The sequence below is a fragment of the Corella eumyota genome, chromosome 7 (assembly GCF_963082875.1).
Source record: "Corella eumyota chromosome 7, kaCorEumy4.1, whole genome shotgun sequence".
Lineage (NCBI taxonomy): Eukaryota > Metazoa > Chordata > Ascidiacea > Phlebobranchia > Corellidae > Corella > Corella eumyota.
Window position 1 is genome coordinate 8,042,879 of NC_137496.1, and position 7,597 is coordinate 8,050,475.

At 37.8% G+C, this 7,597-nt stretch overlaps 27 non-coding genes across 27 annotated transcripts; all 27 read right to left on the reverse strand.

Moving 5' to 3' along the window:
• Positions 1-52: 52 nt before the first annotated feature.
• Positions 53-171, reverse strand: LOC145761199 (5S ribosomal RNA). The gene has a single exon (XR_014287168.1). It is a non-coding gene; the product is annotated as a 5S ribosomal RNA (ribosomal RNA).
• A 168-nt stretch (positions 172-339) lies between these two features.
• Positions 340-458, reverse strand: LOC145762075 (5S ribosomal RNA). The gene has a single exon (XR_014287719.1). It is a non-coding gene; the product is annotated as a 5S ribosomal RNA (ribosomal RNA).
• A 162-nt stretch (positions 459-620) lies between these two features.
• Positions 621-739, reverse strand: LOC145761083 (5S ribosomal RNA). The gene has a single exon (XR_014287059.1). It is a non-coding gene; the product is annotated as a 5S ribosomal RNA (ribosomal RNA).
• Positions 740-907: 168 nt separating this feature from the next.
• On the reverse strand, positions 908-1,026 carry LOC145761200 (5S ribosomal RNA). Its single transcript, XR_014287169.1, has one exon. It is a non-coding gene; the product is annotated as a 5S ribosomal RNA (ribosomal RNA).
• A 162-nt stretch (positions 1,027-1,188) lies between these two features.
• LOC145762076 (5S ribosomal RNA) lies at positions 1,189-1,307 on the reverse strand. The gene has a single exon (XR_014287720.1). It is a non-coding gene; the product is annotated as a 5S ribosomal RNA (ribosomal RNA).
• Positions 1,308-1,475: 168 nt separating this feature from the next.
• On the reverse strand, positions 1,476-1,594 carry LOC145761201 (5S ribosomal RNA). The gene has a single exon (XR_014287170.1). It is a non-coding gene; the product is annotated as a 5S ribosomal RNA (ribosomal RNA).
• A 162-nt stretch (positions 1,595-1,756) lies between these two features.
• LOC145762077 (5S ribosomal RNA) lies at positions 1,757-1,875 on the reverse strand. Its single transcript, XR_014287721.1, has one exon. It is a non-coding gene; the product is annotated as a 5S ribosomal RNA (ribosomal RNA).
• A 168-nt stretch (positions 1,876-2,043) lies between these two features.
• LOC145762078 (5S ribosomal RNA) lies at positions 2,044-2,162 on the reverse strand. Its single transcript, XR_014287722.1, has one exon. It is a non-coding gene; the product is annotated as a 5S ribosomal RNA (ribosomal RNA).
• Positions 2,163-2,330: 168 nt separating this feature from the next.
• Positions 2,331-2,449, reverse strand: LOC145762080 (5S ribosomal RNA). The gene has a single exon (XR_014287724.1). It is a non-coding gene; the product is annotated as a 5S ribosomal RNA (ribosomal RNA).
• Positions 2,450-2,611: 162 nt separating this feature from the next.
• Positions 2,612-2,730, reverse strand: LOC145761085 (5S ribosomal RNA). The gene has a single exon (XR_014287061.1). It is a non-coding gene; the product is annotated as a 5S ribosomal RNA (ribosomal RNA).
• A 168-nt stretch (positions 2,731-2,898) lies between these two features.
• Positions 2,899-3,017, reverse strand: LOC145762081 (5S ribosomal RNA). Its single transcript, XR_014287725.1, has one exon. It is a non-coding gene; the product is annotated as a 5S ribosomal RNA (ribosomal RNA).
• A 162-nt stretch (positions 3,018-3,179) lies between these two features.
• On the reverse strand, positions 3,180-3,298 carry LOC145762082 (5S ribosomal RNA). The gene has a single exon (XR_014287726.1). It is a non-coding gene; the product is annotated as a 5S ribosomal RNA (ribosomal RNA).
• A 168-nt stretch (positions 3,299-3,466) lies between these two features.
• On the reverse strand, positions 3,467-3,585 carry LOC145761285 (5S ribosomal RNA). Its single transcript, XR_014287248.1, has one exon. It is a non-coding gene; the product is annotated as a 5S ribosomal RNA (ribosomal RNA).
• Positions 3,586-3,753: 168 nt separating this feature from the next.
• On the reverse strand, positions 3,754-3,872 carry LOC145762083 (5S ribosomal RNA). Its single transcript, XR_014287727.1, has one exon. It is a non-coding gene; the product is annotated as a 5S ribosomal RNA (ribosomal RNA).
• Positions 3,873-4,040: 168 nt separating this feature from the next.
• LOC145762084 (5S ribosomal RNA) lies at positions 4,041-4,159 on the reverse strand. Its single transcript, XR_014287728.1, has one exon. It is a non-coding gene; the product is annotated as a 5S ribosomal RNA (ribosomal RNA).
• Positions 4,160-4,321: 162 nt separating this feature from the next.
• Positions 4,322-4,440, reverse strand: LOC145761086 (5S ribosomal RNA). The gene has a single exon (XR_014287062.1). It is a non-coding gene; the product is annotated as a 5S ribosomal RNA (ribosomal RNA).
• Positions 4,441-4,608: 168 nt separating this feature from the next.
• On the reverse strand, positions 4,609-4,727 carry LOC145762085 (5S ribosomal RNA). Its single transcript, XR_014287729.1, has one exon. It is a non-coding gene; the product is annotated as a 5S ribosomal RNA (ribosomal RNA).
• Positions 4,728-4,890: 163 nt separating this feature from the next.
• Positions 4,891-5,008, reverse strand: LOC145761306 (5S ribosomal RNA). Its single transcript, XR_014287268.1, has one exon. It is a non-coding gene; the product is annotated as a 5S ribosomal RNA (ribosomal RNA).
• Positions 5,009-5,176: 168 nt separating this feature from the next.
• Positions 5,177-5,295, reverse strand: LOC145762087 (5S ribosomal RNA). Its single transcript, XR_014287730.1, has one exon. It is a non-coding gene; the product is annotated as a 5S ribosomal RNA (ribosomal RNA).
• A 168-nt stretch (positions 5,296-5,463) lies between these two features.
• On the reverse strand, positions 5,464-5,582 carry LOC145762088 (5S ribosomal RNA). The gene has a single exon (XR_014287731.1). It is a non-coding gene; the product is annotated as a 5S ribosomal RNA (ribosomal RNA).
• A 162-nt stretch (positions 5,583-5,744) lies between these two features.
• LOC145761087 (5S ribosomal RNA) lies at positions 5,745-5,863 on the reverse strand. Its single transcript, XR_014287063.1, has one exon. It is a non-coding gene; the product is annotated as a 5S ribosomal RNA (ribosomal RNA).
• Positions 5,864-6,031: 168 nt separating this feature from the next.
• LOC145761204 (5S ribosomal RNA) lies at positions 6,032-6,150 on the reverse strand. The gene has a single exon (XR_014287172.1). It is a non-coding gene; the product is annotated as a 5S ribosomal RNA (ribosomal RNA).
• A 161-nt stretch (positions 6,151-6,311) lies between these two features.
• Positions 6,312-6,430, reverse strand: LOC145762089 (5S ribosomal RNA). The gene has a single exon (XR_014287732.1). It is a non-coding gene; the product is annotated as a 5S ribosomal RNA (ribosomal RNA).
• A 167-nt stretch (positions 6,431-6,597) lies between these two features.
• On the reverse strand, positions 6,598-6,716 carry LOC145761205 (5S ribosomal RNA). The gene has a single exon (XR_014287173.1). It is a non-coding gene; the product is annotated as a 5S ribosomal RNA (ribosomal RNA).
• Positions 6,717-6,878: 162 nt separating this feature from the next.
• On the reverse strand, positions 6,879-6,997 carry LOC145762090 (5S ribosomal RNA). The gene has a single exon (XR_014287733.1). It is a non-coding gene; the product is annotated as a 5S ribosomal RNA (ribosomal RNA).
• A 168-nt stretch (positions 6,998-7,165) lies between these two features.
• Positions 7,166-7,284, reverse strand: LOC145762092 (5S ribosomal RNA). Its single transcript, XR_014287735.1, has one exon. It is a non-coding gene; the product is annotated as a 5S ribosomal RNA (ribosomal RNA).
• A 168-nt stretch (positions 7,285-7,452) lies between these two features.
• LOC145762093 (5S ribosomal RNA) lies at positions 7,453-7,571 on the reverse strand. Its single transcript, XR_014287736.1, has one exon. It is a non-coding gene; the product is annotated as a 5S ribosomal RNA (ribosomal RNA).
• Positions 7,572-7,597: the final 26 nt, after the last annotated feature.

Below are 7,597 nucleotides of genomic sequence, written 5' to 3' on the forward strand. Positions count from 1 at the left end.
AAAAATGACTTCTACATAAAGTACTTTCTAATATGCTAAAAAACTTATAAAATGCCTTCGACACCCGGTATTCCCAGGCGGTCACCCATCCAAGTACTAACCGGGCCCGACGTTGCTTAACTTCCCAGATCGGACGAGATGGGGTGTACTCAACGTGGTATGGTCGTAGGCAATGTGATGTGGTGAGCCAACACATTTATCATTAACCGTGTATATTTAAAATAAAATAAATGACTTGCGTCCCTTAGAAGTTATATCAAATATATTAATTTTCAAAAATTTTGATAAAAAATGACTTCTACATAAAGTACTTTCTAATATGCTATAAAACTTATAAAATGCCTACGACACCCGGTATTCCCAGGCGGTCACCCATCCAAGTACTAACCGGGCCCGACGTTGCTTAACTTCCCAGATCGGACGAGATGGGGTGTACTCAACGTGGTATGGTCGTAGGCAATGTGATGTGCCAACACATTTATCATTAAACGTGTATATTTAAAATAAAATAAATGACTTGCGTCGCCTAGCAATTATATCAAATATATTAATTTTCAAAAATTTCTATAAAAATGACTTATACATAAGGTACTTTCTAATATGCTATAAAACTTATAAAATACCTACGACACCCGGTATTCCCAGGCGGTCACCCATCCAAGTACTAACCGGGCCCGACGTTGCTTAACTTCCCAGATCGGACGAGATGGGGTGTACTCAACGTGGTATGGTCGTAGGCAATGTGATGTGGTGAGCCAACACATTTATCATTAACCGTGTATATTTAAAATAAAATAAATGACTTGCGTCCCTTAGCAGTTATATCAAATATATTAATTTTCAAAAATTTGGATAAAAAATGACTTCTACATAAAGTACTTTCTAATATGCTAAAAAACTTATAAAATGCCTTCGACACCCGGTATTCCCAGGCGGTCACCCATCCAAGTACTAACCGGGCCCGACGTTGCTTAACTTCCCAGATCGGACGAGATGGGGTGTACTCAACGTGGTATGGTCGTAGGCAATGTGATGTGCCAACACATTTATCATTAAACGTGTATATTTAAAATAAAATAAATGACTTGCGTCGCCTAGCAATTATATCAAATATATTAATTTTCAAAAATTTCTATAAAAATGACTTATACATAAGGTACTTTCTAATATGCTATAAAACTTATAAAATGCCTACGACACCCGGTATTCCCAGGCGGTCACCCATCCAAGTACTAACCGGGCCCGACGTTGCTTAACTTCCCAGATCGGACGAGATGGGGTGTACTCAACGTGGTATGGTCGTAGGCAATGTGATGTGGTGAGCCAACACATTTATCATTAACCGTGTATATTTAAAATAAAATAAATGACTTGCGTCCCTTAGAAGTTATATCAAATATATTAATTTTCAAAAATTTGGATAAAAAATGACTTCTACATAAGGTACTTTCTAATATGCTAAAAAACTTATAAAATGCCTTCGACACCCGGTATTCCCAGGCGGTCACCCATCCAAGTACTAACCGGGCCCGACGTTGCTTAACTTCCCAGATCGGACGAGATGGGGTGTACTCAACGTGGTATGGTCGTAGGCAATGTGATGTGCCAACACATTTATCATTAAACGTGTATATTTAAAATAAAATAAATGACTTGCGTCGCCTAGCAATTATATCAAATATATTAATTTTCAAAAATTTCTATAAAAATGACTTATACATAAGGTACTTTCTAATATGCTATAAAACTTATAAAATGCCTACGACACCCGGTATTCCCAGGCGGTCACCCATCCAAGTACTAACCGGGCCCGACGTTGCTTAACTTCCCAGATCGGACGAGATGGGGTGTACTCAACGTGGTATGGTCGTAGGCAATGTGATGTGGTGAGCCAACACATTTATCATTAACCGTGTATATTTAAAATAAAATAAATGACTTGCGTCCCTTAGAAGTTATATCAAATATATTAATTTTCAAAAATTTTGATAAAAAATTACTTCTACATAAAGTACTTTCTAATATGCTATAAAACTTATAAAATGCCTACGACACCCGGTATTCCCAGGCGGTCACCCATCCAAGTACTAACCGGGCCCGACGTTGCTTAACTTCCCAGATCGGACGAGATGGGGTGTACTCAACGTGGTATGGTCGTAGGCAATGTGATGTGGTGAGCCAACACATTTATCATTAACCGTGTATATTTAAAATAAAATAAATGACTTGCGTCTCTTAGCAGTTATATCAAATATATTAATTTTCAAAAATTTTGATAAAAAATGACTTCTACATAAGGTACTTTCTAATATGCTAAAAAACTTATAAAATGCCTACGACACCCGGTATTCCCAGGCGGTCACCCATCCAAGTACTAACCGGGCCCGACGTTGCTTAACTTCCCAGATCGGACGAGATGGGGTGTACTCAACGTGGTATGGTCGTAGGCAATGTGATGTGCCAACACATTTATCATTAAACGTGTATATTTAAAATAAAATAAATGACTTGCGTCGCCTAGCAATTATATCAAATATATTAATTTTCAAAAATTTCTATAAAAATGACTTATACATAAGGTACTTTCTAATATGCTATAAAACTTATAAAATACCTACGACACCCGGTATTCCCAGGCGGTCACCCATCCAAGTACTAACCGGGCCCGACGTTGCTTAACTTCCCAGATCGGACGAGATGGGGTGTACTCAACGTGGTATGGTCGTAGGCAATGTGATGTGGTGAGCCAACACATTTATCATTAACCGTGTATATTTAAAATAAAATAAATGACTTGCGTCCCTTAGAAGTTATATCAAATATATTAATTTTCAAAAATTTTGATAAAAAATGACTTCTACATAAAGTACTTTCTAATATGCTATAAAACTTATAAAATGCCTACGACACCCGGTATTCCCAGGCGGTCACCCATCCAAGTACTAACCGGGCCCGACGTTGCTTAACTTCCCAGATCGGACGAGATGGGGTGTACTCAACGTGGTATGGTCGTAGGCAATGTGATGTGCCAACACATTTATCATTAAACGTGTATATTTAAAATAAAATAAATGACTTGCGTCGCCTAGCAATTATATCAAATATATTAATTTTCAAAAATTTCTATAAAAATGACTTATACATAAGGTACTTTCTAATATGCTATAAAACTTATAAAATGCCTACGACACCCGGTATTCCCAGGCGGTCACCCATCCAAGTACTAACCGGGCCCGACGTTGCTTAACTTCCCAGATCGGACGAGATGGGGTGTACTCAACGTGGTATGGTCGTAGGCAATGTGATGTGGTGAGCCAACACATTTATCATTAACCGTGTATATTTAAAATAAAATAAATGACTTGCGTCCCTTAGAAGTTATATCAAATATATTAATTTTCAAAAATTTTGATAAAAAATGACTTCTACATAAAGTACTTTCTAATATGCTATAAAACTTATAAAATGCCTAAGACACCCGGTATTCCCAGGCGGTCACCCATCCAAGTACTAACCGGGCCCGACGTTGCTTAACTTCCCAGATCGGACGAGATGGGGTGTACTCAACGTGGTATGGTCGTAGGCAATGTGATGTGGTGAGCCAACACATTTATCATTAACCGTGTATATTTAAAATAAAATAAATGACTTGCGTCCCTTAGAAGTTATATCAAATATATTAATTTTCAAAAATTTTGATAAAAAATGACTTCTACATAAAGTACTTTCGAATATGCTATAAAACTTATAAAATGCCTACGACACCCGGTATTCCCAGGCGGTCACCCATCCAAGTACTAACCGGGCCCGACGTTGCTTAACTTCCCAGATCGGACGAGATGGGGTGTACTCAACGTGGTATGGTCGTAGGCAATGTGATGTGGTGAGCCAACACATTTATCATTAACCGTGTATATTTAAAATAAAATAAATGACTTGCGTCCCTTAGAAGTTATATCAAATATATTAATTTTCAAAAATTTTGATAAAAAATTACTTCTACATAAAGTACTTTCTAATATGCTATAAAACTTATAAAATGCCTACGACACCCGGTATTCCCAGGCGGTCACCCATCCAAGTACTAACCGGGCCCGACGTTGCTTAACTTCCCAGATCGGACGAGATGGGGTGTACTCAACGTGGTATGGTCGTAGGCAATGTGATGTGCCAACACATTTATCATTAAACGTGTATATTTAAAATAAAATAAATGACTTGCGTCGCCTAGCAATTATATCAAATATATTAATTTTCAAAAATTTCTATAAAAATGACTTATACATAAGGTACTTTCTAATATGCTATAAAACTTATAAAATACCTACGACACCCGGTATTCCCAGGCGGTCACCCATCCAAGTACTAACCGGGCCCGACGTTGCTTAACTTCCCAGATCGGACGAGATGGGGTGTACTCAACGTGGTATGGTCGTAGGCAATGTGATGTGGTGAGCCAACACATTTATCATTAACCGTGTATATTTAAAATAAAATAAATGACTTGCGTCCCTTAGAAGTTATATCAAATATATTAATTTTCAAAAATTTTGATAAAAAATGACTTCTACATAAAGTACTTTCTAATATGCTATAAAACTTATAAAATGCCTACGACACCCGGTATTCCCAGGCGGTCACCCATCCAAGTACTAACCGGGCCCGACGTTGCTTAACTTCCCAGATCGGACGAGATGGGGTGTACTCAACGTGGTATGGTCGTAGGCAATGTGATGTGCCAACACATTTATCATTAAACGTGTATATTTAAAATAAAATAAATGACTTGCGTCCCTTAGCAGTTATATCAAATATATTAATTTTCAAAAATTTGGATAAAAAATGACTTCTACATAAAGTACTTTCTAATATGCTAAAAAACTTATAAAATGCCTTCGACACCCGGTATTCCCAGGCGGTCACCCATCCAAGTACTAACCGGGCCCGACGTTGCTTAACTTCCCAGATCGGACGAGATGGGTGTACTCAACGTGGTATGGTCGTAGGCAATGTGATGTGGTGAGCCAACACATTTATCATTAACCGTGTATATTTAAAATAAAATAAATGACTTGCGTCCCTTAGAAGTTATATCAAATATATTAATTTTCAAAAATTTTGATAAAAAATGACTTCTACATAAAGTACTTTCTAATATGCTATAAAACTTATAAAATGCCTACGACACCCGGTATTCCCAGGCGGTCACCCATCCAAGTACTAACCGGGCCCGACGTTGCTTAACTTCCCAGATCGGACGAGATGGGGTGTACTCAACGTGGTATGGTCGTAGGCAATGTGATGTGGTGAGCCAACACATTTATCATTAACCGTGTATATTTAAAATAAAATAAATGACTTGCGTCCCTTAGAAGTTATATCAAATATATTAATTTTCAAAAATTTTGATAAAAAATTACTTCTACATAAAGTACTTTCTAATATGCTATAAAACTTATAAAATGCCTACGACACCCGGTATTCCCAGGCGGTCACCCATCCAAGTACTAACCGGGCCCGACGTTGCTTAACTTCCCAGATCGGACGAGATGGGGTGTACTCAACGTGGTATGGTCGTAGGCAATGTGATGTGCCAACACATTTATCATTAAACGTGTATATTTAAAATAAAATAAATGACTTGCGTCGCCTAGCAATTATATCAAATATATTAATTTTCAAAAATTTCTATAAAAATGACTTATACATAAGGTACTTTCTAATATGCTATAAAACTTATAAAATACCTACGACACCCGGTATTCCCAGGCGGTCACCCATCCAAGTACTAACCGGGCCCGACGTTGCTTAACTTCCCAGATCGGACGAGATGGGGTGTACTCAACGTGGTATGGTCGTAGGCAATGTGATGTGGTGAGCCAACACATTTATCATTAACCGTGTATATTTAAAATAAAATAAATGACTTGCGTCCCTTAGCAGTTATATCAAATATATTAATTTTCAAAAATTTGGATAAAAAATGACTTCTACATAAAGTACTTTCTAATATGCTAAAAAACTTATAAAATGCCTTCGACACCCGGTATTCCCAGGCGGTCACCCATCCAAGTACTAACCGGGCCCGACGTTGCTTAACTTCCCAGATCGGACGAGATGGGGTGTACTCAACGTGGTATGGTCGTAGGCAATGTGATGTGCCAACACATTTATCATTAAACGTGTATATTTAAAATAAAATAAATGACTTGCGTCGCCTAGCAATTATATCAAATATATTAATTTTCAAAAATTTCTATAAAATGACTTATACATAAGGTACTTTCTAATATGCTATAAAACTTATAAAATGCCTACGACACCCGGTATTCCCAGGCGGTCACCCATCCAAGTACTAACCGGGCCCGACGTTGCTTAACTTCCCAGATCGGACGAGATGGGGTGTACTCAACGTGGTATGGTCGTAGGCAATGTGATGTGGTGAGCCAACACATTTATCATTAACCGTGTATATTTAAAATAAAATAAATGACTTGCGTCCCTTAGAAGTTATATCAAATATATTAATTTCAAAAATTTGGATAAAAAATGACTTCTACATAAGGTACTTTCTAATATGCTAAAAAACTTATAAAATGCCTTCGACACCCGGTATTCCCAGGCGGTCACCCATCCAAGTACTAACCGGGCCCGACGTTGCTTAACTTCCCAGATCGGACGAGATGGGGTGTACTCAACGTGGTATGGTCGTAGGCAATGTGATGTGCCAACACATTTATCATTAAACGTGTATATTTAAAATAAAATAAATGACTTGCGTCGCCTAGCAATTATATCAAATATATTAATTTTCAAAAATTTCTATAAAAATGACTTATACATAAGGTACTTTCTAATATGCTATAAAACTTATAAAATGCCTACGACACCCGGTATTCCCAGGCGGTCACCCATCCAAGTACTAACCGGGCCCGACGTTGCTTAACTTCCCAGATCGGACGAGATGGGGTGTACTCAACGTGGTATGGTCGTAGGCAATGTGATGTGGTGAGCCAACACATTTATCATTAACCGTGTATATTTAAAATAAAATAAATGACTTGCGTCCCTTAGAAGTTATATCAAATATATTAATTTTCAAAAATTTTGATAAAAAATTACTTCTACATAAAGTACTTTCTAATATGCTATAAAACTTATAAAATGCCTACGACACCCGGTATTCCCAGGCGGTCACCCATCCAAGTACTAACCGGGCCCGACGTTGCTTAACTTCCCAGATCGGACGAGATGGGGTGTACTCAACGTGGTATGGTCGTAGGCAATGTGATGTGGTGAGCCAACACATTTATCATTAACCGTGTATATTTAAAATAAAATAAATGACTTGCGTCTCTTAGCAGTTATATCAAATATATTAATTTTCAAAAATTTTGATAAAAAATGACTTCTACATAAGGTACTTTCTAATATGCTAAAAAACTTATAAAATGCCTACGACACCCGGTATTCCCAGGCGGTCACCCATCCAAGTACTAACCGGGCCCGACGTTGCTTAACTTCCCAGATCGGACGAGATGGGGTGTACTCAACGTGGTATGGTCGTAGGCAATGTGATGTGGTGAGCCAACACATT